Raw genomic sequence first — 27,070 nt, forward strand, 5'->3', positions numbered from 1 at the left:
CCTATGACCTAAAACAGTTATAAAAATTCTTCAAATAACATACGTATTATTAAAAATATCTTATAGGTGGGAGAGTGATATTTGTTCTGCAGACTGGGCAACGACCCAAATCCAGACGGCTTGGATTAGAACTCCTCTCCGAGCAGTACCCACAGAGCCTATGTCCACACATCAGAACAAACCGCATCTTTCTGCTGAAGCATCTGCATCTGCATCTGAAAATTAAATCGATGAAAGAGCAGATTAAACAATAATGTTTTGACAGGTGATGGATGCAGGGTCCCTAAAACTTGACTCAGAGCATGTCGTGTTGTGAAGAATGAGTTACCTAATTAGTTCGAATTAAGGATTTCATGTACGAGTCTGATGTTGGTAGTCATCTTCGGCCACCAAAGTAGGTAAAAAGAGATGTAAGAATATGGAAGTTCTGACTGATCATAGGTGTTCTTGGTGGCATGACGCTATTCTTGATCATAAAAATGATGACAGAAATCCCAAATGATTAAGTGCAAATGGCTGTTATTCTTATTTCGCTTAATTTATGTTGAGTACATGATTCTCGATTTCAATAATCACGTACTTCAAGGAGTTGAGATGTTTTATCAAATGATCCCAGCGCGTTCTCAGTATGTATCGGGGAAAGGGCCTGACTGAACCGATAAAAATAGAGCATTGTGTCATTCGATGCAATGGATGTGTATTGTAAACAGAATAATTAAAATTCTGATAGATATGTTGTGGAACAGAAGCATAAACTCAATATTTTCAGTAAGTATTCCTATACACAAGAATCTTTTATGATAGTTTTAAAGTTTAAAGAAAACACAGATCGAATCAACCAATAGCAATGGCCGATAGCGTATGGTTTCATGGTGTAAATGGGTCTTCAAGGCAGCCAATTGTCTTAAAATTTCACTCAACATTATAATGCAGAATTATGTAAAATTAGAAACAATGAAATAATAAATTCAAGTAATTTATCATATTTGAACTTCTTCACTGTCATAGGGCTCTTCTTAGATCTTCAATGAGTTCAAAACTTCAACTTCCGCCATTATTCCCACGTAGTATAAGCGAACGCATGGACTATAGGATTATGACAAAGTACGTTATGATACATTACGTTATGATGTTTTACGTTATGATGAAGTACGTTATGACGCATTACGGTTTCTATCGATTACGATTATGATCGTTTGATGTTATGATGCATTGCTGTTATGATGCATTGTGTTTATGATCGAATGATATTATGATGCGTTAGCGTTATAACGGAGTACGTTATGAAAAAGTACGTTATGATGAAGTATATTATGATGAATTACATTATGAAACTGTACATTATGTACGTTTCTATCTTGTACTATATGATCAATTGCGATTTCTATCGTTTGACGTTATGATGGAGTAAATTTCTGTGTATTACGATTTCTATCTTTTACATTATGATGCATTAGGTGTCCCCTATTCAAACGATATATTGATTGAATACTAATATTTTCATCGTAAACTTCGAAGTACACATGTAGATTACAAGGTTTCCTTGTAAGTAAATTTTTATTTCAATAGTCTTTCATATTTTACATTGTATAGCGTTTCTGTGTGAAGGGACGTGTCAAGTAGTCATGTCAAGTTTAAAAAATATATGCTTTCCAATACCGGGGGATCTGAACAGTTTTTTAGAATTTCTACAAAATTGTACATTGTTACACTCTTATAATCAAAGAAAAGCTAAATCTCAATTTACTAATGAACTAATTATTGAAAATTCAAGGAGTTATAAATACATATCAGCAGAAGTTATTAAATCATAAAATATACTATAAAAAGTATAGGACATAATAGACTACACGTAACATTTTTTAATTATGAGGGTTGTAACTATGAAATATGAAACATATATTCTATATTGAAATAAATAGGTATTCTAATCTGTTTTCGTTCATATTTGAAAACAAATAGTTTTGATGATATTCAGATTGCTGAAATTATGCTCGCAAGACGCAACAGTTACTGGCATTGTCAAAAATATTCTCTGGGTCATTTCGATATTTGGATAGGCATTTCTCGATCCAAAGTTTGAAATAACTTGCAAAATATCCAAGTGGCATCATGGTACATGGCATCAAAATTACCTGCACTCTTTTCAGCGAAACAAACAGAGCTCATGGACTTTCCTGACTACAAAATGAAGCCTAATAAAATTGTGTGGTAAATGTATGTTGTTTTCCATTTTTTTATAATTCTATCAAATACAGTGCGCTTCGTCGTCAGCCATATTCTTGGCTTTTCTTTGAGTCATAATGGCAAAACTAATAATAAATAAACTGCGCACGTCTAGGAAAAGGTTATTTCTGTTTCTATCATCAGGAATATTCGGAGCATAAACTGAATGAGAAAAAGTGATTTCCGTGCAATTCAATGTTCATATTTGAAATTGGTTCTTTGAAAACATTTTATTTTTCAGTTTGTATCAGAAACAATTTTCTGTACATGATCTACAAATCTTTGTAAATAGTTTGTATAAATATATATATAACTGTATTTTTTTCTCCCTTGTTAAGTTTTCCTCTTTTTGCAAAATGATAGACAGTAAAAATAGAAATATTTTTTTCAAAACCTAATCTCGCCACTCACTCGTTTGGTGTCATCGGTTCGAAGAAAAATGAAGATAAAGATGAAACAGGACCGCTAAGGTACCCAAAAAATCATACTACGCCGGGTATTTTGTGACAGATTAAACGAAAACACTTCAAACTAGCCATTGTATTGAAATCAACTTAATGGATTTTGATAAAATCAGTATTATTTGAAACATGAAAGTGGATATAAAATGAATTACGAAAAATGAAAAGATGTAGCCTAATCAATCATATTGAGAACGTCAATCAGCCCTTGTTTCTTATTGTTGATATTTTCTTACCTGGAAGACACGAAACAAAATGGTTTTTTGATTGTGATGGTTTTGATTTGGAAGTCTGCTTTATATTATACCTATGAATCTGGCCTTATAAATTATTTCACAAATTTTCTTCATGATTACCGATTTTATCGATTCTCTTGTTTTTCGTTTCTGGTAATTTCCCACTGTCACTTCCTTACCGTGTTGGAACACTAAAAATCTCTTGCAATAAAGAGTTGTTCTGTTTAAACTCTGTTTAAAATAAATTGATGGATGTAGCCGTTACTATGTGGTAGGAGATCAATAATTTTTATTATTGTTTAAGTTTGAAAATGTCCATATAGGAGGAAACTGCAGTAACGTTAGTTACAAATAAAAGTGGTAAAAAACATAGAAATTTTCATTTCTCTTTTCATCTGTTTAAAATCTGTTTTTCTGTTAATCAGCTGTCGCACCCCTACGAACAACAACCCTCAGAAGTCCAAACTGGAAGCCTGGAACAAAAAATGTATTTATCGCCAAAATGATAATCCAATTCAAATTTTTCCTAAAGACGTTTTCAAGACGGCACATTCACTGTTTTCTACAAAACAGAAAGTAGTACAATTATCAGATAGTTGGAAATTCCTAAACAAGCGAAATAATGTTTTGGATGGTTTCCGGGTCTTGCCGTGGTCTTTGGTTATAATCTCCAAACGTTTCAGTTGACACGTCAAGAAGAATACTTCGACCACGCCACTGAAGATAACTGTCGCAGTTGCAGTCGAAACTTTTGGAGATTATAACCAAAGAAGACCACGGCAAAACCTGGAAACCATCTAAAACATTGACGCCAACCGTGAAAGCCTGCATTCCTCTGTGAGCGAAATAATATTTTAATATTTCACTTTGTCAACAGATTTCATGATTGATCAAAGTCATAAGACATGCTTCAATCTACTTACTAAATGCATCTAAAATAATCAAGGATTGCTCGTCCAGAAATAGTCCCATGAAACATAGATGATATCATAAATATCTTCAATTTTGTAGTCGAGCCCAGACCACCAAGAATAGAAACGAACAAGACCCTTCATTTCGGTGACTCCCACTCAAGACAAATACATCATTTTTTGAATATTCACCTGTAAAACTGTAAGAAGGTTTCCACGATCATTTCACATCAAACAGTTCTTTTATATATCTACTCGAGTCGTTCAGAATTTTGCAATAACTTCGTACGCTACTTGAGTTTAGAAAACGACAACATGCGTTTCACTGGCTTCTTTTAGCGTAATTTCTAATTATGAAAATCTTAGTAATGTTGTGTATTTGATATCAAAGCAAATTCTTAGTGGTGCTTCTTGATTGTAGTAATAAATTAAATTATAACAACTTCAACTAATCACTCAATACCTTGGGTTTTTTAATCAGTATACAAAAAAACTCATCAAAATATACATGTAACAAAAGTTGCAACCTAATTGAGGGTGGTCAATTTGAAAAGAAAAAGCCAAAATTATATGAATCAAATAGGGATACGGAGTTGGAAGAAATATTCGTCTTAGGAGCTGTTGAAATCAATCTCAAAAAGTCAACGCGTAATTTGAAAATATCAACAGACCTACCAAGAACTAACGTTAGGAGGATTTTGAAAAAACACAAATTCAAGCCATACAGTATCAGAAGAGTCCATCAAATCAGACCAGGAGATTTTGAGCGTCGCATGGCTTTTTGTCAGTGGTTCTTGGAAACAAGTGCGTGATTTTTCGTTAAATTTTATTTGGACAGACGAAGCTTATGTGAGCAGTGCCGGCATTTTCTTTGGCACACCAAAATTCTAATTATATTGTGGGGCAGAGGAGTCGAAGAAGATTTGGATTAAATACGTGAGCAGGTGTTTTCAAGAGTAGAATTATCGGCATGTTCATTTTAATGGCACCCTCACATCCCAGAGGTATTTAGAAATTTTAAGGCGAAATATTGAACTCCTTGTTGATGAATTGTCAATAATGGAGCTCAGAAAAATATATTTTCAACAAAACGGGACTTTGCCTCACAATACTGCAATTTTCACCAAATTTTCGGCTGAAAATTTTTGGTAATAATTGGACAGTCATCCAAGGACCCAACCGTTGGCCGTTCAGGTCGCCGAACCTAACGCCTATGGACTTTCACTTCTGAGGGTTGAAGGATCTCATTTTTAAATTGCCGACCGATACGAATTGGAAGTGGCAATGATGCGAAGTTTTGCTTCTCTCACTCCTATTGAACTAATTGATTCGGCAGAAAAAACGTTCAGAAAAGGTGTAGAAGCTAGTAGACATTTCGAACACCTTCTCTGAAAAAATATATTTCATTGTTTGTTCTTTATCATTATTATTATTGTTGAAGATTTTTTTATTAGTAGTAAAAAGCCTTCTCAACATTTGATAGCTACTACTGAACCATTTCTTTCTGTTTTATCGCCGCATCGTTCAAAGCCTACTTAATCAAAATGTGCGTTTCAAAGTCTACATGAAAAAACCTAAAAACTTTGTATTTCAAAGATGACTCTAGAAAAACAGCAAGTCTGCTACATTTCTTGGAAAGGTGATTTTAAGCTCTATTGAAAGATGTAGGAATATATAGTGTAACGAATCTGAAGCCGCAACTGACCCATACGCTAGCCAATTCATCGAATAAATACATAACTCACCGCGAAAGAATGCAGTCTGATACCACCGCGAAAATTCTAGACGAGTACCGAACAGACTACAAAATTCTACGATGGAGATTTACCGGTATAAAAGGCCAGCTTCTCGTCCAGAAAGGGCCGTTGAGTTCAGAAACTGAATCGAGCGGTTAAATAAGGAATTCAAATAGTGGAAATAAATTAAGCGTTAAGTGCTAAGTGTTGTAAATAAATTAGTTTGTGATAGTGACATATTGTTAGAAATGAATTAGTTTTGGGGATTCGTTGTGTATTGCGAAGTGGCCAGTACCAGACTACGAAAATATAAACTGAAAAATAAGACGAAAAATAAATAAGTTTCAAACTCGATTAAAATAGGTGGACAAAATGTGTTCGAGGAAAGTGCGCCTAATGGACTTGAAAGTCGCCGAATTGAAGCAAGAATTGGATGAGAGGGAGCTAGATTGTTCTGGAAAGAAATCAGTACTTCAGTACTTGATTGAATCAGGAGAAGATCGCGGAACATATTTATTTGAAGTTAATGAGGGTGATTTGAGTTCAATAATGAGCAAACTCGATAGACTTCAACAAAATTTGGTAAGCCTTGAAGAGGAGCTTCTGGAAAATTCGAAAAACTTGGAAGGTAAATTTCTAGAAAATTCGGTGAGTTTAAAAGATGAACTTCAACAAAATTCGAACTGCCTGGAGAAGAAGCTTCTACAAAATGCGAAGAGTTTGGAAGACAAACTTCTAGAAAATGCGGAAGGCATTAAGAAAGAACTTTGCTGCGTGGCGAGTCAACTCGAAGAAAGGATAGGAACCATCGAGACAGAGATAGACACAATCAGGAAGGAAATGAACATGGAAGTAGAGGAAATCAAAGGGGAGATCAAAGATGAAATCGGGGTAGAAATGAAAAGAATGAAAATAGGTGATGAATTCAAAGGCAGACTTGAGGCAGAAATCAGCAAGATGAAGGAAACAATTAGCAAGTTGCAATACCAAATCGTTAATTCTGCCCACACCACAGAAACTGTTACCGAAAACTCATTTCCGGAACTGAGTTTTGACATGGAAGAACTTCAAAAGGCAATGGAAGATGTCAAAGTCAGTTCTGAACCAGAAAAGCTCTCCATGAAGCCGCCTCAGTTCGACGGGAAAACTCCTTGGGCAAATTACCGCTGACAATTCGAAGCTGCGGCCAGAGCGAATGGATGGAATGTAGGAGTAAAGTCGGTAGCATCAACACTGGCGTTGCGTGGGGAAGCAACAAATATTTTGCAAATCCTCACGGCCCAAGAACAGGAAGACTATGACTAACTTACAAAGCATCTTGAGCTACGGTATTGGCAGGCCCACCTAGAACACGTTCAGGAGAATCTCTACAGGAGTTTGACGCCGACATTGCTCGATTGGATCGTCTGGCATATCCTGCTACACCGGAAAATGTAATGGAGTGGTTAGCAATTCAGACATTCTTGGACGGACTTCTCGACCAAGAAACGAGGCAGGCCTTAACACTAACTCATTCCAAACATCTCGTGGATGCACTGGCACGCGCTCTGGAGTTTGAGGCTGCAAAACAATTCTGCAAGAGCCAGATCAAAGTTCGAGCTATCGAGGAAGATGGACCGGTGCCTGCTGATATTGAAACCACCATGAGAAATGCAATAAAAGAAGTGTTGCCTGAGAGAAAACAAATGAGATGCTGGAACTGTGAAAAAATTGGGCATGTGCGTAGCAGATGTCCAGCATTAAAATAATCAACAACAAATCAGAAAACTAGAGGGGGTCGATGAGAAGGGGCAATCGTCTGCCTGTACCCAGCAAGCCCCCATAAAAAACGCCAATCTCCAACGAAAAGACAAAGGTGTTTTCGTAGACGGCCTCATCAACAACGAGCCTTGCACCATGCTGCTAGATATAGGTGCGAGAATTGAACCGACAATTTGGAAGCTACGCACCGTAACAGGGGAGCCAGCCACTGTACTTGGAGAACTACCTATCGAATTGGTGTTGGGCAGCACTAAATTGAACCATAGTGCATTGGTGGCGGACATCGTGGACAATGCGATCATTGGAATGGACAGAATGAATTCCAGAGGGTTCGAGCTAAATTTTCAAGACGGCGTCCTACGTGTCGGCGGAGAAGAGGTGGTGCTTCATGGGAGAAGCGAAAAAATGATCAGGGTCCTGCTGGCTGAAGACGTATGCGTATCTGAGAGGGCTGAAACCATCCTGGAGGCTCGCTTGGAAGAGCAGAGGAAAGGTGGTAATGTTCGATCCCAAGATACATGATGAGGAAATTGGACGAGGAATCGCACTGGAAAAGACCCTGTTGCGTGTTGATAAAGTTGTGCCGGTAAGGGTCATGAATGTCAACTAGTTTTCCGTGACCTTGAAGAAAGGAACAATGCTGGAGTACTGTTCGTCTATTTCCTCTGTGATATGGATTGTACGCAGTTCGGTTAGCCAAGCCAACAACTTGCCTAAAGAGTTGGAGAAGTTGATTGACATTTCCTTCAAGGACATACCACCAACTCATCGATCAAAATTGAGGGACTTAGTCAAGAAGTACCAGGAAATCTTCGACATTGGAGAAGGAAAAAGCGGTAGAACGAATGTGGTTCAGCATAGAATTGACATCAGGAATGCCCGACCAAACCGGCAATCACCTAGAAGACTCCTTCTTTCCAAGGAAGAAGAGGCAGACAAGATAGTCAGCGATATGGAAAAAGAAGGAGTCATTGAACCTTCTGACGGCTCGTGGTCTTCCCCAGTGGTATTAGTGAGGAAGAAGAACGGCTTGACAAGATTCTGCGTGGATTATCACCAGCTAAAGAACGTGACGAAGAAAGACAACTACCCTCTTCCAAGAATCGACGACACCCTAGACACGCTAGCTGGCTCCACGATTTTCTCGACTTTGGATTTGAAGAGTGGATATTTGCAAGTTGAATTGACCCCGAAGATCGAGAAAAGACAGGTTTCGCACTATTGTCTCAGGATTGTGATAGTTCACGGTTATGCCATTCGGACTTTGTAATGCTCCAGCGCGACCTTCGAGAGATTGATAGAGACAGTTCTCAAGGGGCTCTCATCGAAGACGTGTCTAGTGTATCTCGACGATATAATTGTGGTCGGAAAATCGTTCGAGGATCACTTGAAAAATCTGGAGTAGTTATTCATGCATCTGAGGAGTTCTGGATTGAAACTTAGTCCCAAGAAATGCCATCTGTTCCAGAAAAAAGTTCGTTACCTTGGCCACGTTGTCTCTGGGGAAGGAGTGGCGGTAGATGAACAAAAAATCAAAGCAGTTACAAAAGATAAGCCCATTGAAAAAGACATACATTCAACCGCCCTCTCTGGACGAGAAGCCAGCCTTTTATATCGGTAAAGTTCCATCGTAGAATTCTGTAGTCTGTTCGGTACTCGTCTAAAATTTTTGCGGCGGTTTCAGACTGTATTTTTTCGCGGTGTGTCATGTATTTATTCGATGAGTTGGCTGGCGTATGGATCAGGGGCACAAATGCACATTTCCGAAAAACACGTTGAAACTCAGAAACACTTAAATCTATTATTATTTGGTCGAAAACAGTGTCTATCATCCCGTCCAATCTCCACATTTCCTCTTCTTTCTTGATCACATGGGCTACAGCATTAGCCCAATCTTCTTTCCGTATCCGTTCAATTGCGAGTTCTAATGAACGTTGGACATCAGAAATTTTATATGTCACGTTTTCACGAGCTACGTAACCCTTAATTTGGGCCCAGAATAATTCTATCGGGTTTAACTCGCAATGGTAAGGAGTAAGTCTCAAAATGGTGATGCCTTCAACACGAGCTATTGTATCCACCACATGCTGGCGATATCTGTCACGATGATGTTTAATGACACTCAAAAGCTCGGCCTCAATCATGTCCTCGGAAAATGGAATTCCTTTTTGTCCTAACCAACTCTGCATATCTGCTTTTTTGGTGGTCTTTGTTGGCAGCTGTTCTACTAATCGGCTGTGATAAGAAGCGTTACCCATTACTATTACCAAATTTGGCTCGACTCGTGAAAGAATGGATTCAAACCATCCTTCAAAGAGTTGGTCGTCCATGTCTTCGTGATAACCCCTCATTTTTTTTTATAAAAAAATTAGTGCACTATCGTCTAAAAAGCCACTCTCGCTACCTATATGGGCAACAATTAGTCGTTGCCCTTTACCCGTTGGTCTGCGTAACCCTGTTGATAAACCGTCCACAAATGCTTGACGATAACTAGTTACAGTTACAGTTACTAGTATCTTGCCAGATCTTAGGTACTGTGTGACCAGCATTCACCCACGTTCCGTCCAGATAATAAATCTTTTTGTGAGCAGAACGCATTCCTCTAATAGAGCGAAGATATCTCTGTCGCCATTAGACTATATCTTCTCTTTCTATTAAGACAGATTTACGGGATCGTTTGGCTTATATAAATTTTAAATATTCTTTTATTATTTTCCTTAACTTCTCAAATTCTCAAAAAAGAAAGAATGAATGGTATAGCGTACAAAATTTTCATTGTACTCGTCCAATTCAATTTTTTTTCTACCACGACAATGTACTTTTGGAGCTTGCACAATCCCAGTCACCTTTTTTTCACGTACAATGCGTTCAATTGTCAACACAGATATTTCCGTTAAAAATGAACACTGGGCTACAGCTTCCACTGTACGAAGTGTATTTTTTTAATTTTCGTACACTCTAAAGACAATCTATTTTTCTTCTAACGACATAAACTTCCGCTTTCTTTGTACATTACTTGGACCATCTTAATACTATAAAAATAATAACATTCAATCATATTATTCAGCTATTTGTCAGTTGGTTACTTACCTCAAAAACTATTTTACAGTTAATGTATTTTAAAAAATACTTTATTGTGAGATTTTCACTAAAACAGATTAACAAATCCGCAGCACATGTTTCGCTGCACAGTAGCTTTTTCAAGCGTGTTCACTAACAAACTGAATTCTACATACCTACATTGTGAAACTAATAATATTCTAGGAACTAATTAATGACAGTTATACCTGTGTTTAACGAACATTTATACATGAGTTTAATGACTAGGTCAACTAATTATCTCACAATAAAGTGTTAATGTGATGAAAATATATGATAATGTATTTTGAAAATCAAGTATCCGCCAACTCTATCTTATATTTTAAAGTTATAAATATAACAGTCTATTTAATAAATATAATAAAATATATTTAATAAATACAAAACAAAGTCACCTTCACAAGAAACAGAACACACTACGCCTATGCAGATAAGGACGCTTGATAATAGAGAAACCGAATGACTAGTTATGGCATTTTAAGGACGCAAATATAATAGACCTGCGAAGTGTTAATCAGTTTACCGATGTTTCAAAGTATTTAACGAACTGGTTCACCTTTTCGCTCGTACATCCTATCGATATGCAAAAGCTATCTTGTTACGGGGGGGGGGGGAGCAAATTTTATGGAATCATCTTACTTTTCAATTATTTACAATGGCGATGCATAGACAATAAAAATGACCCCGGTAAAAATTTAGTTCTAACATTGTTGCCGTTAACTCTCTGTTCAATTTGTATATGAGTTACCTTTAATTGAAAATTGTCAGACTATACGACAAATGTCCAGTAGTAACCAAGACACTCTCCAACAAATAAATATTTAACGGTAGCTGAAGCTGTCAATCAATACTTTATAAAATCCACAACTTCAACACTATCACAAGCGGATGGTTCAATTGAAACAACAGCCATAGAAAAAGCAAATCTACTAGCTGAACAATCTGAGTCTCACTCCACTGTCGACTATCTGGGAGAGGCCCACACGCTATTCTCACACTAGAATCCAATATGCCAGAAATTACCTTTCGACAACGTCTAGTCGAGAGAATTTTGAAACAGCTCAATATCAACGAGGCGTCTGGTCCTGATGAAGTGCCTGTCATCGTACTTTAAAAGTGCGCTTTTCAACCTCTCTTACAAAAAAGCGGTTTTCTCTTATTGTTAGAAGATTGCCCGCGTTGAGCCTATTCCCAAAAGAAGCAAGAAAAATCTAACAAATAACTATAGACCAGTCGCTTTGTTATAAGTGATATCAAAGTTCACGGAGAAAGCCATAAAACAACATATCCTCAAATAATTAAAGGCTTCACCATCTTGAGCGATGATCAATGAAACGAAGATCAACAAGCGACCTTCTATCATCAACGCAATCGAGAAAAATGGAGGGTCAAGGGCTGTTTCGCTTGATATTTCTAAGGCTTCTTACCGTATGTAGCATGAGGGTTTGCTGGCCAAACTTCGATGCTATGGCTTGTCGGATCATTTTTGTGTATGGTTCTCCAGTTTCCGTAAAAAACGTTCCCTGCAATTTTCCGTCATGATGTCTTATGAAGCTCAGATTAGACCTTCTTTGGAATATTGTTGTTACGTATGAAGCTCCGCCCCTAAGCATACACTGAAGCTACTGGATTCCATCCAGAAAAAAGCAATCTGCCTGATTGGAGACGCGAACATCAGTTGTAACTCTGATAGTCTGGGACATAGAAGAAAAGTTGAAGATTTGTCTCTCTTCTATAGATACTTTCACGGGAAGAGTGTTGAAGTGACTTGGCACATTTGATTCCACCAAGAGCGATACATATCAGAAATACGCGACGGACTATGGCTGCTCATCGTTTTGAGGTTCAACTCAGTACACCTCGAACTTCACTGTTTAAGAACTTTCATTTCGAGAACTACGGTTATGTGAAATGAAATTCCTGATAACATTTTTCCAAATGGATTCAATCTCCAGCGATTCAAATCCAATGTGAATCGTTACTGTCGCACAGGCATCGTTCTTGAAGCGTCTTAAGGTTTATCCTGAAGTACTTGTTTTTTGTCCTTGGAAAAAACTTGAATAGGATTGAAAAAACATTGTCTCTATACCGTCAACATACACATCACTCATCAATAGAACCGACTTGGCTTTTTCTGTAGGAAAACATTTTTACATTATTTTCTGTTGATATTCCAGCTCTTTTTCTAGATTTTCTGGTTCACATATTCTTCGAGCCCGTTCATTTAGAGTAAAGATGACACCTCTCTTTTGACTAGGATAGTGGTTTGATAACGCGTGCAAGTACCTATCCGTGTGCCTGGGTTTTCAGTACACTTTGTGGGTTAGTCTAGCAACACATCGTTTGATGGGTATATTCATTGAAAGAAACTCCTCGTGAGATATGCTCTGAAGAGTTCAACGATATCACTCGGAAACAAGTAGGTTAGCTTTCTCCGAGAGTCTTCTAGTGAGACGTTAGTGAACAAGAACACAACTTCGAAGCTAACCAGGATATCTGTCGGCTCCAGAGTAGAGTCCCTAATTTTGCCAACGAAGTCTGTTGAATCTTTGACATAGGAGTTCGTATTGCCCACATAAGGCTGGAGGAGCGAAGCTAGATGCTTCACCAGGTGGTAGGTAGGCGAGCCTGGGGCACTGATTATTATTGGTTTCAGTGGCATGTTGGTTTCATGTACCTTCGGAAAATCGCAGAGCTTGAGTGGAACGGATTCAGTTCTAAGAAACTTTATCTGTACGGTTCCCGTCAGTGAGAAAGATTTAATGAATTTGTTAACGTCCCTCAACCTTGATTGTGTTGAATTCCATTCAATTTTGCGGTAGTTGGAAGGGTCTAGTAGTTTTTCAATTCTGCTGTTATAGTCTTCGGTTTTTAGGAGCACCGTGGCTTTTTCTTATCCACTGAAAGAATCGTTATGTCCTCATCAGAGTTCAAGCTTTCAAAGGCTACAATCTCTGTTTTCGGGATATTGCATTGGAGGTCGTGTCTTGCTAAGACACGATAGTTTCCTCATTTTGAATGATTGCGAAATTACCGCTTCGTGCTAACACTGACATTTCGTCTTCAGTGAGACCCGGTTTGTTCGGTTTATAAATACTCTCGACATGTCTGAGCGTGGGCCTCCCCACGCTCAGAAATGTTAGTGTTAGCACTAGGCGGTGATTTTGCGATAATTCTGCCCCAAGTATCAAACGAAGGAATTATTTCCAATACGTAATATGCAATATCCGAAAAAAGAGATTGCAGCCTCAAAAAGCCTAAACCCTGGATTGGATGGACTTCGTTGGTAAAAATGGACTTAACTCTGAAGCCAACAGATATCCTGGTCAGCTTTGATGTTGTGTCCTTGTTTACCAACGACCCACTGGAAGACTCTTTGAGGGGGCTAGCCTCAGGTCGGCTATAGACAAAAGAGACCCACTATCCGCAGCTGGGGTATATCGTATATTGTGCACTTGTGGGAAGGTATACATCGGAACCACCAAAGATTCAAGGTAACAAAATTGAAGGAGCATGAAAGAAACTGCAGACTAGGCCAAACGGAAAAGTCGACTGTGGCGGAACATTCACTCAGTGAAGGAAACACGAAACTCATTGCCCCCAACCAGGGATATCATAGCCGACTGGTACGGGAGGCAACAGAAATCTACAAACACACGAATAATTTCAACAGAAAATAAGATGTTGTGCTCCTCAACCGAATATAAAATCCCATTCTAAGGAGTTCAAGACTAACAAACATCATGACGGTAATTAGAAAAGGGTAATAGACAATTTCCCTAATCCAGGTACAGAAATTAGCAGACTTAACTACCTGAATCAACATAATTATGCTTTACGCAGTCAGAATACTCAATCATCGGAGATAAATTCAAAATGTGTGAACCTCTCTGAAGAAGCTAGCCACTTGCGCCAGCCAAATGTCAGGAAGAAATTCAAAAATACGACGGCTTTCAAACGCGGAAGAAAAAAGTCAAACTGATAACCCCAACTTGTTTTTTGTAATAAACTAGAGACCCGCTCCGGCTCCGCACGGGTGCAATTCTGATACTGAATATACTGAATATGAGGTCTTATTGTATTTTGATTTGTACTTGTTCCTCGATAAGTGATTTATGACTGTTAAATTTATGGATATTCAAGTTTTCCCAAATGTCCATGCGGTTTCCCTTGTTGACTTGTTTTATGAGTTTTATGTTCTCTGGTGGGGGGAAATTATGTTTGTTTTGTATGGCGTGTGTTGCAAGGTTTGATTTATATACTGTTGGATTTATGTATGCCTTTTTGTGCTCATTGTACCGTTGGATCAGTTTTTTCTTGGTTTGTCGGTCAAAATTATCAATCAAAATTATTTCGAATCTATAGGGAAAATTTATAAACAAACAGATGGACTGGCGATGGGATCCCCACTATCTAGCATTATATCCGAAACATACCTGCAAACCATAGATGAGAAAATCTTAACAATAATAAAAACACATGATGAAAAAGGAGAATGGTTCAGATACGTTGACGATGGACTGTACATATCACAAAACAATGGAATAAGAATAGAACAAATAAAAAAAGAAATTAACGAAATAAATCAAAAACTATGTTTCAGCATTGAGGAAGAACATAACTCAAAACTTAACTACCTGGACATAACCATAGAATATAACCACAACAAAACACAATTTAAAATGGCAATATACAGGAAACCTACACAAACAAGCTCCACCATACCCGCAAGTTCAAACCATCCACCATCACACAAAATGGCTGCCTATAACGCATTCATATATAGAATGTTAAGGATACCACTCAGCAATGAAGCCCGAAACAAAGAACGGAAAATCATATACCAAATAGCGAACGAAAACGGATTCACCCAAAAGACAATAGATAAACTAGAAAACAGAATCAAACAAAAAATACAGAACAAGGATCAAGCCACCCCAACAGACAAAACAATACAACGATGGACAGCATTTACGTACGTAGGACACCAAACCAAAAAACTAACAAACGTTTTCAAACCACTGAACATCAACATCACATACAAGGCAAACACGAAGGTAACACAAAAAATAAACAACTATGAAAAAGAAGAAGACAAAGACCAAAACGGGATCAGTATACAATGCTCGGACTGCAACAAATTCTATATCGGCCAAACCAAGAAAAAACTGATCCAAAGGTACAATGAGCACAAAAAGGCATACATAAATCCAACAGTATATAAATCAAACCTTGCAACACACGCCATACAAAACAAACATAATTTCCCCCCACCAGAGAACATAAAACTCATAAAACAAGTCATCAAGGGAAACCGCATGGACATTTGGGAAAACTTGAACATCCATAAATTTAACAGTCATAAATCACTTATCGAGGAACAAGTACAAATCAAAACACAACAAGACCTCATATTCAATATATTAAACAAAACCATACACATTCCTAGAGAAGATCTAACACAAAACAGAGTACCTGATGCAGAACAAATACAGGCAAATTTACCTAAAGTACCTGAAAAACTTGACTTAAGACGCTCTGACCGTATAAAGAGGCAGACCACAGGATGACCAGTTTAGTTTGAGGGTGCCTAGAAGATGACAGTACTACCAACTATCGAAAGCGCTCGCAGATAATTAATAGAAATCCTTTTTGTAGAATTTAATATTGAAATACTCAAAATAAAGGAAAATTAGTTGCATCAATCATATATATATATATATATATATATATATATATATATATATATATATATATATATATATATATATATATATATATATATTAAATGCACAGTGTGTTTGAGGTACTCAATGAGCTTTTTTCCTGAGAATAGTACAGCGAACGTGTCACGAGAGGCAGCACTAGTAGTAGGGACAAACATAAACTATTCACATGTAAAACAGTGTTATTCACGTAATATTAATTTATTATTTAAAAATATAAATCTGATATAAAAAATTATTATGTGCTAGTATAATGCCAATAAAGCATTGCTGTTTTGCGAATTGTACGTCGATTCGATATCCGAAAGAAAACGTGTTTTTTATACCATTTATAAAACCTCATTCTATAAGGTTAGACGTAAAAAATGGATACATGCTTCGTGGAGAGTGGATTTAACAGTGCAATAAATAATATTCATATGTAGGCTCTAAACATGAAATGAATAGTAAATTTTTCATAATTAATTACCATTGATAAGAATGAGATATAACCTCAATCGTTTATTGAATTATATTCATTTATTATATTCAATTAAATTTATTTCATTACCATATATATTTGATTCATATTTCACTCGAAAATAAATGTGAAATTCATAATTATTTTAAATTTCTTTTATTACAGTTTGAATCTACCGCTACTCTTTTACTAGAGTCTGTACCTATACTAACATGTCTATTTATTCACTTTTTTCCAGTTACTTTTGAATTACGGCATGCAAGCCAACGCTTTAATGTTACAACATTGTTATCCTTTCCAGTTGCAAATTTTAGTTTTGCTCCAGGAACATTTTCTTCTGTTAAAAACATTCTTTTTTAATTGTACTTTATCATATGTTTATATGAGGGTTAGGCAGTGTTTGTCCCTACCGAACTACTAGCGCTGCTAGTGAATGTTTTTCGTACTTCAGGAAAAAGGTTCATTGGATAAGGATTAATGCTGTATTTTTTAAATCGCTTCGTAAATAAGCCATTATTTCTCGAGGATAAACAAGTTATTGTGGGTTATAATTAAGAGATAGACATATATCATTGCGGACTTTTTTGTAGACCTTTTCAAGGTGTACAATACTTGAAGTACATTTTTGATATACTTCGCGATTTCCGAGCATTTTGTTTCGAGCGCGGTATCCGGGCGGTTTTTTATTTTTATGCCAACCCCTGCATTTAAATGGAACTTAACGGTGTTTGCGATTTTTAATAGCGGTGATTTTTTACAATCCACTGATTGTCGGATCCTGAGCGACAATCGGAAGCCAAAGGCGTCCAAGTAGGAGGAGAACCCAGGTAAACAAACCCGTGAAATCAGAGTATACTATAATACTACCCTCAGGATAGCGCACGTAAATGCCCGGATTATTAAAAATAAAATATCTGAGATTGAATGTCTTATTGATGATCTAAACTTAGATATACTAAACTTAGATACACACTGCATTTCTGGATTCACTGGATTCAACATTCAAATATAGAGAAAGTATCATCCCCTGATATAAAAGTAGCCTCGTTTTTTGTTCGACAAATCCCTAATGGAAAAACTCTAATTTCAACACGGAATCAGCTAAAATGTAGGTCCTTGAAATGTCTCGAAGATTTCTTGGTACACTCTGCAAAGGTTATAAGTATCAAAATATAAAAAGGTTCCCAAGTAGATATTGACAACTTTTGTGAAATTTCATTATTGAGTTTTCCATCAGAACTACTAGAAAAATAGTTATAAATATAATTGTCTTATTTTTTGAAGAGTACAAAATCCTATATTTGATCAGCAACATGGCTTCAAAAACCTAGATCGGTTGAAACTGCTGTTGCTAGTAAATTTGAGTAAATTGGAGTTCATCTACAATAACATTGATGAAGGAAAGTATGTAGAATCAGTGAATTGTACAACGTTGGTATTAGAGAATTTCTACTCGAATGGATTGAATTATTTATATCTGACAAAAAAATGGTTGTGATTCTGAATAACACTACATCCACACTCAAGATATTTTGCTTGAATGCTTGATGTACCACAAGGGTAAATATTAGGACCGCTGCTGTTTTCTTTGTATACAAATTATCTCCCTAAATATATCAAACATGGTTACACCATTATGTTCGCAGATGACACTACCATATCAGTGTCTGGTAACACAATAGAAGACTTAGAATTCAATATTGAATCAACTGAAACCATTCAGCAAATAAAATAATTCACTTAGGTTTCGCCTTAAGGAAGACATTGAGTCTGAATAACGTCGAACTATCTGAAACAGCCAAATTCCTAGGTATGTACTCAGATAAAACCTTGTCCTGGGAGCCTCACATTGATCATGTGTGCAAAAAATTGAATCAAGCATATTTGCAGTACGCCAAATCAAAGAGGTGCTAAACTTAGATGATATCACATAGTTCAAAATATACTAATGTGGGGTAATTCTATAGGTGCAAGACGTGTTTATTCTACTAAAAAGAAAAATAAATATCATTTTTGGTAATGCACCGAGGCACCGAGAGATAGTTGGAGGTCCTTATTTTCAAAATATAAAATATTAACTTTACCCTGCATCTATATTTATAATGCTCTGCTTCATATGAGATACAACATAGTTAGTCTCATAATTATGCAACACGAACTAAACACTTAACCATCCCAAAACACAAAACGTCGATATTCAAGGAATCTCTTAGGTATAACAGCACTATATTTTTTAATTCATTGCCACAAGATGTCAAGGACCCACATATAGTATCTTTCAAAATAATATCAAAAAAATAATTGGTATGCCTTGATATAACTTGCTCTCACTACATGTTTCCTTCCTGATTTTCTATTGAACTATTAAATTGTATTGCATTGTTCTTAATAATGTATCTACTATCTTAGAATGTGTATCTGTTTTGATTTATCCAAAAAACCATAGGTATGGAAAAAACCGCGTTGGAAAAAAACCGCTCGGAAATCGCGAAGTATGTCACCGGCCTATCTCGTAGGGTTTAGCCTACGAGATAGGCCGGTACTATGTAGTTATAGTGATTATTGCATTTATTGTTTTACATCATTTTTACTTTCTATTGTATACAACTAATTATAAATTTGTATGCTTATCGATGACATACTACTGAAATTTATAGTGGAATATAGTTGGTTGCATACTTATAAGGTGATGAGTGACAATGAATTTTATATTCAAATAATATGTGGCGGAATTTTGTCACGTCATAAGAGATTATCGAGATTATATAAGAAAGAAAGAAGAAAACTATAAACACGGGTTTTTTTCGATATCTCCTGACCAAAAAATACCAAGCATTGACAATCCTTGCACTTGGCTATTCTACACTAATGTGGCCAACTAGCTCGAAACACCTTCGTGATTTACTTTTTTCTGAGTGCTTTCTGACCCTTCTCTTGGGTGTAGGTATGCAGTAAAAAATGAATGGATAAGGTGAATTATTGATTCAAATACTTACAACTACTTATCAAATTTGGTTGATCTATTTTTTATCGTCTTGATACTGGAACTTATTGCAGAACATAATTTTTCTCGCAGTTGAAATGTGAACTTTTCTTGGATTTGAATTTGTATGGTAAACCATTATATATTTGACTAACGACCCGCCCCGGATCCGCACGGGTGCAAAGCTGATACTAAATATAAATTCACCCACCGAAATTCAAGGGCATGGAGGAACAGTGATGAAAAGATAATTTCGTTTTATGGACGCGCCATTTTTTCCCGCGGCTGACGCTCCAATTGGAAAATAAAAAAATCCTTTCTTATTGCACATCTACAATAAGAAACGAACCTACATGCAAAATTTCAGCCTCCTAAAATACGGAAAACAGTGATGAAAAGGTTACTTTTTTTATAAACCTGTCTTTTTCACCGCGGCTGGCGCTCCAGTCAAAATATTGAACAATAATTTCTTTAAATTGAAGGGGTTATATTTTTAGGAGTGATTAATTTTTGGGAAAGAAAGTTTTTGGATTTCTACTACTCCATCTTGTGACCCCCAGTGAGGGTGACAGTGTTCCATGTAAGTGCAATTTATTACCATTCATTTAAAGTAGAACTCATGTGAATGATATCTGATTTTTATTCCACAACGAATGTTTGAAATACAAACTGAGTAGAGAAAAGTATCTTCTGTATAATTCAGTGTTCATATAGAAGTATTTGTTTCGAAAGATTTTTTTTCTTTAGTGTAATTCAATGTTTATATGAAAGTAGCTGTTTCAGGAGGACTTTCTTTCAGTTTGTGTCTAAAAGTTACTTCTTTGCATGATCTACCCATCCATGTATAGAGTTACTTATTTTAAAATTGATTACTTCCTTCCTTTCCTTGGAAGATTCCCCCACCCTTGTTTTTTGTATCAAGATGGGATAGTAGAAAGCCAAACACTTTATTTCCCAAATAATTTCTTATTGCACATCTACAACAAAAAACGAAACTACATACAAAATTTCAGCCCCCGAAAATACAGGCCGTTTCTTTTATCATGTGGTAACATTGCTATATTCTAAACCGTAACAGATACGAAGACGATTAAATGGAAAAAAAGTAACTGTCATCTGGAACAATACAATGATCAAATAAAATTTACAGGGACTCTCGCCCTTCTCGAGTTATACGAGAAAAATAAAAATGCTGTTTTTCGTTTTTTCGAATGGAATTATTATTTCGGATAATATAAAAAATGGAAAAATGAAATGTTATTGTACTCGAAGTGTACTATGACGATGAAATAATAAATATTCGATAATATGTTTCGTGTCAACATGGCCACCATCAATTTGTTTTTTATTACGGGTCTGTCTTTTTTATTACAGATAATAATGGAGCGTTAAATTCACAATCCAAGGGTATATCACATTTGATATTTTTATAGCCTTTCACTACCAAATTACGGTCCTGTCGTTACTTCTTTTGTAAACTGTTTCGATTTCTTCAAAATATAATTCAGACAACCCAACAAATTCGACAGGTAGGTACCCTAACACAATGAAAATTCGGGCTTTTTCATTTTGGATATTTTTGTATTCCCGTAATTCTTTTTTTCAAGGCTTATTCGTAATATTTTTATAATTCTCAATCCTGGAAGTAATGAAAGTATCAGTTTTTGGTCAAAATTCTATTGTTGTATAATTTGGTATGGTCAAATAGCATCTCAATTCATTTATCATCTCAAACGCGTAGGCCTTGCTTGGTTTCTATGGCCGGAAAAATGAAATGCATTGTTGATATATGTTGAGAACTGTCAGACGTTTATGAACATTTCGAAGATGTGTTCAAATGATGAAAGGACTGATATGCTATTTAGTTATGCAAAATCAAATAGAAATCTTTTTTTGGCAAGGAATATGTAGGTATGTCGACTCGTCGTATTCCGAACATCCAAATGTTTAGACGATGAGAAAGACATTTGAGGGACTATGGTGCATTTGACAGAAAGAACACAAGAAAATGTGTGGTTACTGGAAGTTTGGGAAATCAAGTAAATGTTATGGGTAAGCAAATATTACCCTATAAAAATTTACACAGTGACAGTCACAAAAATTATGTTAATAAAGGTTGAGAAATTGTCCATGAAATGGAGATATCTGTAAAATCCACCAGAACTATTTTGAATAAGAATAAATATAAATGCTACAGGATACGAAAAGTTCATCACCTCAATGAAAGGTTTTACGGAAGGAGAGTACGATTTGGGAAGTGGTTAAGATGTAGAAATGGGAAAGTTGGAAATATTTGGAGAAAAATAATATGGTTGGTTTAACAGAAATATCCATTATAGGTGGAATGATACTTACAAATGAACATTTACATAGGGAAACCAATTTTCAAAAAAGGTTCGGAATAAATATTTGGTTGGGAACAAACACCCTTGGTCCTTTTTTTTACGATGATCGTTTCAATAGTGAAATGTATCTTCATTTTCTATTCAATGAATTCGATGGCTACTTAGATGAATTGCTACTGAATGGGATGACGCTAGTCTCCCTAATGCAGCACTAGTAAAGGAACATTTAGATGCAATATTCCCAAGAAAATGGATTGGCAACAATGGACCAATTAACTGGCCAGCTCGATCCCCAGATCTTACTCCATCAGATTTTTTTTTCAACAATAAGTACAGATATCGACCATCTCAAACAAAAAATAAGAGATGTATGTATTAGTATTACATCTAGGTATTATGCTAGAAAATCGCCATAGAAATTATCTGGACCGACAACTTATGTGCATTCAACAAAAAGGTCGTCAAATCAATCATTTAACGCAGATTGCCATGTAGCTTTGATTTTCCGTATTGGTTTCATTTTTCCCAAAAGTTCATGATAAAATAAATTGTTTTTCTGTTTGATTGTTATCACCGATGATGGTGGTTATTTCAAATGAAAGGCTATAAAAATATCGAATGTGATATACCTTTGGATTGTGAATTTGTCGCTTTATCAATATCTGTAATAAAAAATACAGGTCCATATTCAAAAATCAAGTTGATGGTGGCCATGTTGACACGAAACGTTTTATCGAATATTTATTATTACATCGTCATAGTACACTTTGAATACAATAACATTTTCCTTTTCGATTTTTTTATATTCTACGAAATAACAATTCCATTCGAAAAAAACGAAAAACAGCATTTTTGGTTTTCCTCATATAGCTCGAGAAGTGCGAGAGTCCCGGGAATTTTCTTCGACCATTGTATTGTTCCCGATGACCTTTTTTCCCATTTAATCGTCTTCGTATCTATTACGCTTTAGAATATAGCAATATTACCACATGATAAAAGAAAGGTCCTGTATAGCAGTACGGAGAAACAACTATCGACCGCAACGGTAAATAGGTTTCGGTACGGGGGCGTGTCTCAGACCTGAGCCCTAGGGATTTCAGGTTTCATCTCCAGTCTAGGTACGACGGTAGGTTGGATTTGTTCGGCTGGCTCATCTTCCTGCCGTGGTCGATGGATATTATTGTTTGAAGACTGGCCCCGCCATGAAGCCACCCCAAGTCTCTCTCTACTTCAGGGTTACCCCCTGGCCTACCTCCACCTCCTAGTTTTTCCATTAGGGTGCCAGTTTCAAGTTCGTACTGGACAAACGGCTCTCTTTTGCGCTGAATGTCCGTGTTCCGGAAACCGCTAAGGGTTTCCCTCTGGAGGCATCAACTGCCTTTTTATCCAAATGCATCATGCAAAGTAATTCAATCAAATTAAATAAAATCAACGAAAAGCAACGTAATTATAAATATTCTTCTTCCGCAACAAGGCTATTTGAACTTAAAACCGAGTTACAAATGTTTCTTTCAGATACTTCTTTCAATTTGAAAGAGCGCTTGTATGATAAAACTTGGTTGTTCCGACTGTCTATCATGGAATATATCTTTAAAAAACTGAACGAATTAAATGTATCATTGCAAGGTAACCAGTCAACAGTGCCTATTATCCAAGCCTGTAACAAAATAGATTTTCGGATTATTTGCATTGGTGAGAGAGAAATAGAAAGTTTCACGCCACTCAGTGAATTTGTTGGCGATATCGACTCGAAATTTTTCAAGATGATGTACTTATTTGAAAAATTGGTTCAACAGATGTCTCACTTCGATGCGCGCATCCCGAAGAACAGAATACAAAATGAAATTGAATTCATGGATTCATAATCTTTTTTTACCCAACTTGGAAAAGCCCGAATGTATGTCAAACGAAATATATGAGTCTCTTTCAGAAATTTCACCAGACACAAGTATGGAGTCCCTGTTCAAAACGACTTCTCGCAACGATTTTTGGTGGAGAATCCGTGATGAATATCCAATGCTTTCCAAAATGGTCTCTCCATTTCCCAACAACATATTTGTGCAAAACAGGTTTCTCAAGCTATACAACCACGAACACAAAATACCGCAATAGACTGGACACCGAACCTGATATGAGACTATCTTCTATCAAACCTAATATCAACCAATTGATAAAAAATAAAAAACAGTTTCATACCCATTAGTTACATTTTTTCTTTTTTAATATTTTCTATTTTGATACTTGTTATATAAGTGAGTAATAAGTAGGTAACTGTTACATTGTACTTTTATTATGCTTATTAATGAAAAATACACTTCAAAACTATTGTTTTATTGTAGGTTTCCGTCAAGTATTTCGCTTTCCAAAAGGGTTCCGTCACAAAAAAGTTTGAGAACAGCTGATCTACACTTCTTTGTGAAGATCTTTTATTGAAGTTAATCACTTTCTTTGGAAGCTTTCCACTTTTTTGTATAATGAGGGAGAATGTAGAAAATAGAAAGTCAAACGATTATCAATATATTCACGGGATTCGCACAAGTTTCCTTTTCTAAAGGTTGTAAGGGGGCAACAGCTGGTTAACGGTAAAACACATTTCATATTTTTTTTTTATAATAAACGCAAAATACAAAACAATACAGTTCATGTTTAATAAAGATTCACTTGAATGCACTCAATTCTGAAGAATATCATTGATATATTTCAACTACAATAGTAGAATTTCCATCGTCTACGTTTAATGAGACGAATTGATAATTTTTCATGGATCTATAGAGAAGTGAACATCCCACTGCGACATTCCATCCGTCAGAAATTGAATGTTTAACCCCAAAAAGCTGAACAAAACTTTCGATTCGTTTATCCACGTCTAAAGGGTACATCTCGTAGGCTTCTTCTAGGGCTTTTAATGCGTCTCCTGCATACTGTGCCGAAGGTACGTTGGAGTCATTTATGGAAATCTATAAAAGAAACAGAAAGAATGCATATGTATTACAAGTTGAAACAAAAAGAAAACTATGTAATCACTAAAAGTTGTTATAGCGAAACTGACCATGTTTTTCAGAGGTATTGAATCTATTTGTCAATTTTTTTTTTCACTCAACAAAGAAGATCATATGAAAATCACTAAAGTTAACTGAACTTGCTGAGTTATAACTTAATTTTTCATAATATTGGGATGGTTTTAAACATTTTTCAAGTCATAAAATAGTAAAATATCAAGTCATATAAATGTTACCAATGAGTATTTTTGATACTCCAATTTATAAATATTTTTCACGGTACTTAAATAGAAGAAGAGGCAGCATTGAATTTACATAAAAACATTTTTTTCTAGTATGATCTGACCTTATTTTGATATGCTAGCGGGAGACAATTAATAAGTAAATAAAGCATCTATCATTTTGAAGAATCCAAATTTTCACTTGTATTTGTAACATTAGTTACAAATACAAGTGGTATAAAAACATAGGAAGTTTCAATTATCATTTTTCAGGGTTATATGGATCTAAACTAGTATACTCGAGTAAAAATCTTTTGAACAAAAATAATTACATTTCACTCTGTGATGCACTGCAGCGTGACCACATTTTATTTGAGAAATCTACCTACGGTGTCATTGAAAATGTACTGAAATCTGCTGCAATATATTTGAAGAGCACCAACTTACCAACATAGTGAAATTTGAGTTATCGACCACTAAGTGGTGTTTGTAAAGACATTTGAATAGCATCACTGAATCTACAAATCATTGTCCCTCTTATAGTTTTGATTGTAGACATTCAAAAACAGACATGTTTCCATGTTGGAAATGAAACTTTGAATTCTTTAAAAGTTTGAAAACGAAAAGTGAAATGAGGTTATGTATCTGAAAATATATGTTTCAATCCGGTTTTCTTCTTTTATAATATTGATTAGTTGATACCTATACTCAATAGTCAATTACGATAAATATGTAGACAATACCAAAATCATCATTACATTATTATATTAAATTTTCTTTATGTTTATGACGTGACTTTTGGATGGAAGAGCAATTTCTACCTTTATTTTTCATATGCAGATATTGAATTCTGCCATTTGTTATGTTAGGTTAGTATCAATCAGAAAAAAAATAGTGAACATTTTTATCATTTTCGAAATAAACTGTTTTCATCAAAACATTTTATTTTTCATATCCCTCAGTTCCTCACTAGAAAATGAACCCAAAAATAAATAGTTCATTTTTCGGATCTATCAATCAGTATTATAAAACACACTCTTCGATAAAAAAAATTGGCATATTTCTAAATAAAGCATACCATAAATTCATAGATTTGCATTCAAGTTTCCACACTTCACATGTTAATGATGAAAGTAGGTAACTGATAAATTGGTTAGGGCTTTCTCGGCCGAGATTTTCAGTGTAACTATCTTCATTCGGATTTGAAGGCCATCATAGTTTGAAACTGCATCCTAACTTTTCGCCAGTACGCCGATGTCATCGGTGAAACATCAAGAGGAATAAACCTCTGAAGAAGCCAGCCACTCATGCCGGCGAAACGTTAGGATACGATTCCAAACTACGGCGGCCTTCAAACCCGAATGAAGATAGTGACACTAACTGAAAACGTTTTCATCAAACATAAGAAAACTTATACGAAAACCAAAAGAATATCTGAGAAGTTACTTGAAGTTTTTTTTTCACTCATTCCAAAATATACTCACAATGGGTGAAGCAAATATTGATGCACAGAACACTATAACAATCAATCCCAAAACAAATTTCATTTTTGGGGATTTCACTATAATCTTTTGTTTGAGAAAATTAAATGAATAAGAACAATCAAACACATATTTATAGTACAATTATTTTTGCTAATCCACGATATCTCGCAATATCATTAATGAAGGTTCGACATAGGCGAACATAGGCGCCGTTGTGTTTCATAATCTCAATACTGAGAGCCTTCGAGAGTCAAAAACCATTGTGAATTTCATTAGTTCGGAAAATGATTTGAAATCCCTAAAAGACCCAAAACAAATGAAAATTTAAAAACAATAGCTGAAATGTTGTTTTTTGAAAACATTGTTTTCAGCTGGTTGCCTATGCAATCAGTGGCACATAAAATTGTTGAAATGATTAAGAA

The 27,070-nt window shown here is 35.7% G+C and overlaps 2 long non-coding RNA genes across 2 annotated transcripts; one reads left to right on the forward strand and one right to left on the reverse strand.

Moving 5' to 3' along the window:
• The first annotated feature begins 617 nt into the window (after window positions 1-617).
• LOC111512295 (uncharacterized) lies at window positions 618-24,804 on the forward strand. The gene is made up of 2 exons (XR_002723063.2): window positions 618-768; window positions 23,875-24,804. It is a non-coding gene; the product is annotated as an uncharacterized lncRNA (long non-coding RNA).
• Window positions 24,446-27,070, reverse strand: LOC111512294 (uncharacterized). Its single transcript, XR_002723062.2, has 2 exons — window positions 26,649-27,070; window positions 24,446-24,901 (listed from the first exon to the last, which is right to left on the reverse strand). It is a non-coding gene; the product is annotated as an uncharacterized lncRNA (long non-coding RNA).

The sequence above is a fragment of the Leptinotarsa decemlineata genome, unplaced genomic scaffold, assembly GCF_025532065.1.
Source record: "Leptinotarsa decemlineata unplaced genomic scaffold, Ldec_3_MD MMD2_P_RNA_scaffold_9, whole genome shotgun sequence".
Lineage (NCBI taxonomy): Eukaryota > Metazoa > Arthropoda > Insecta > Coleoptera > Chrysomelidae > Leptinotarsa > Leptinotarsa decemlineata.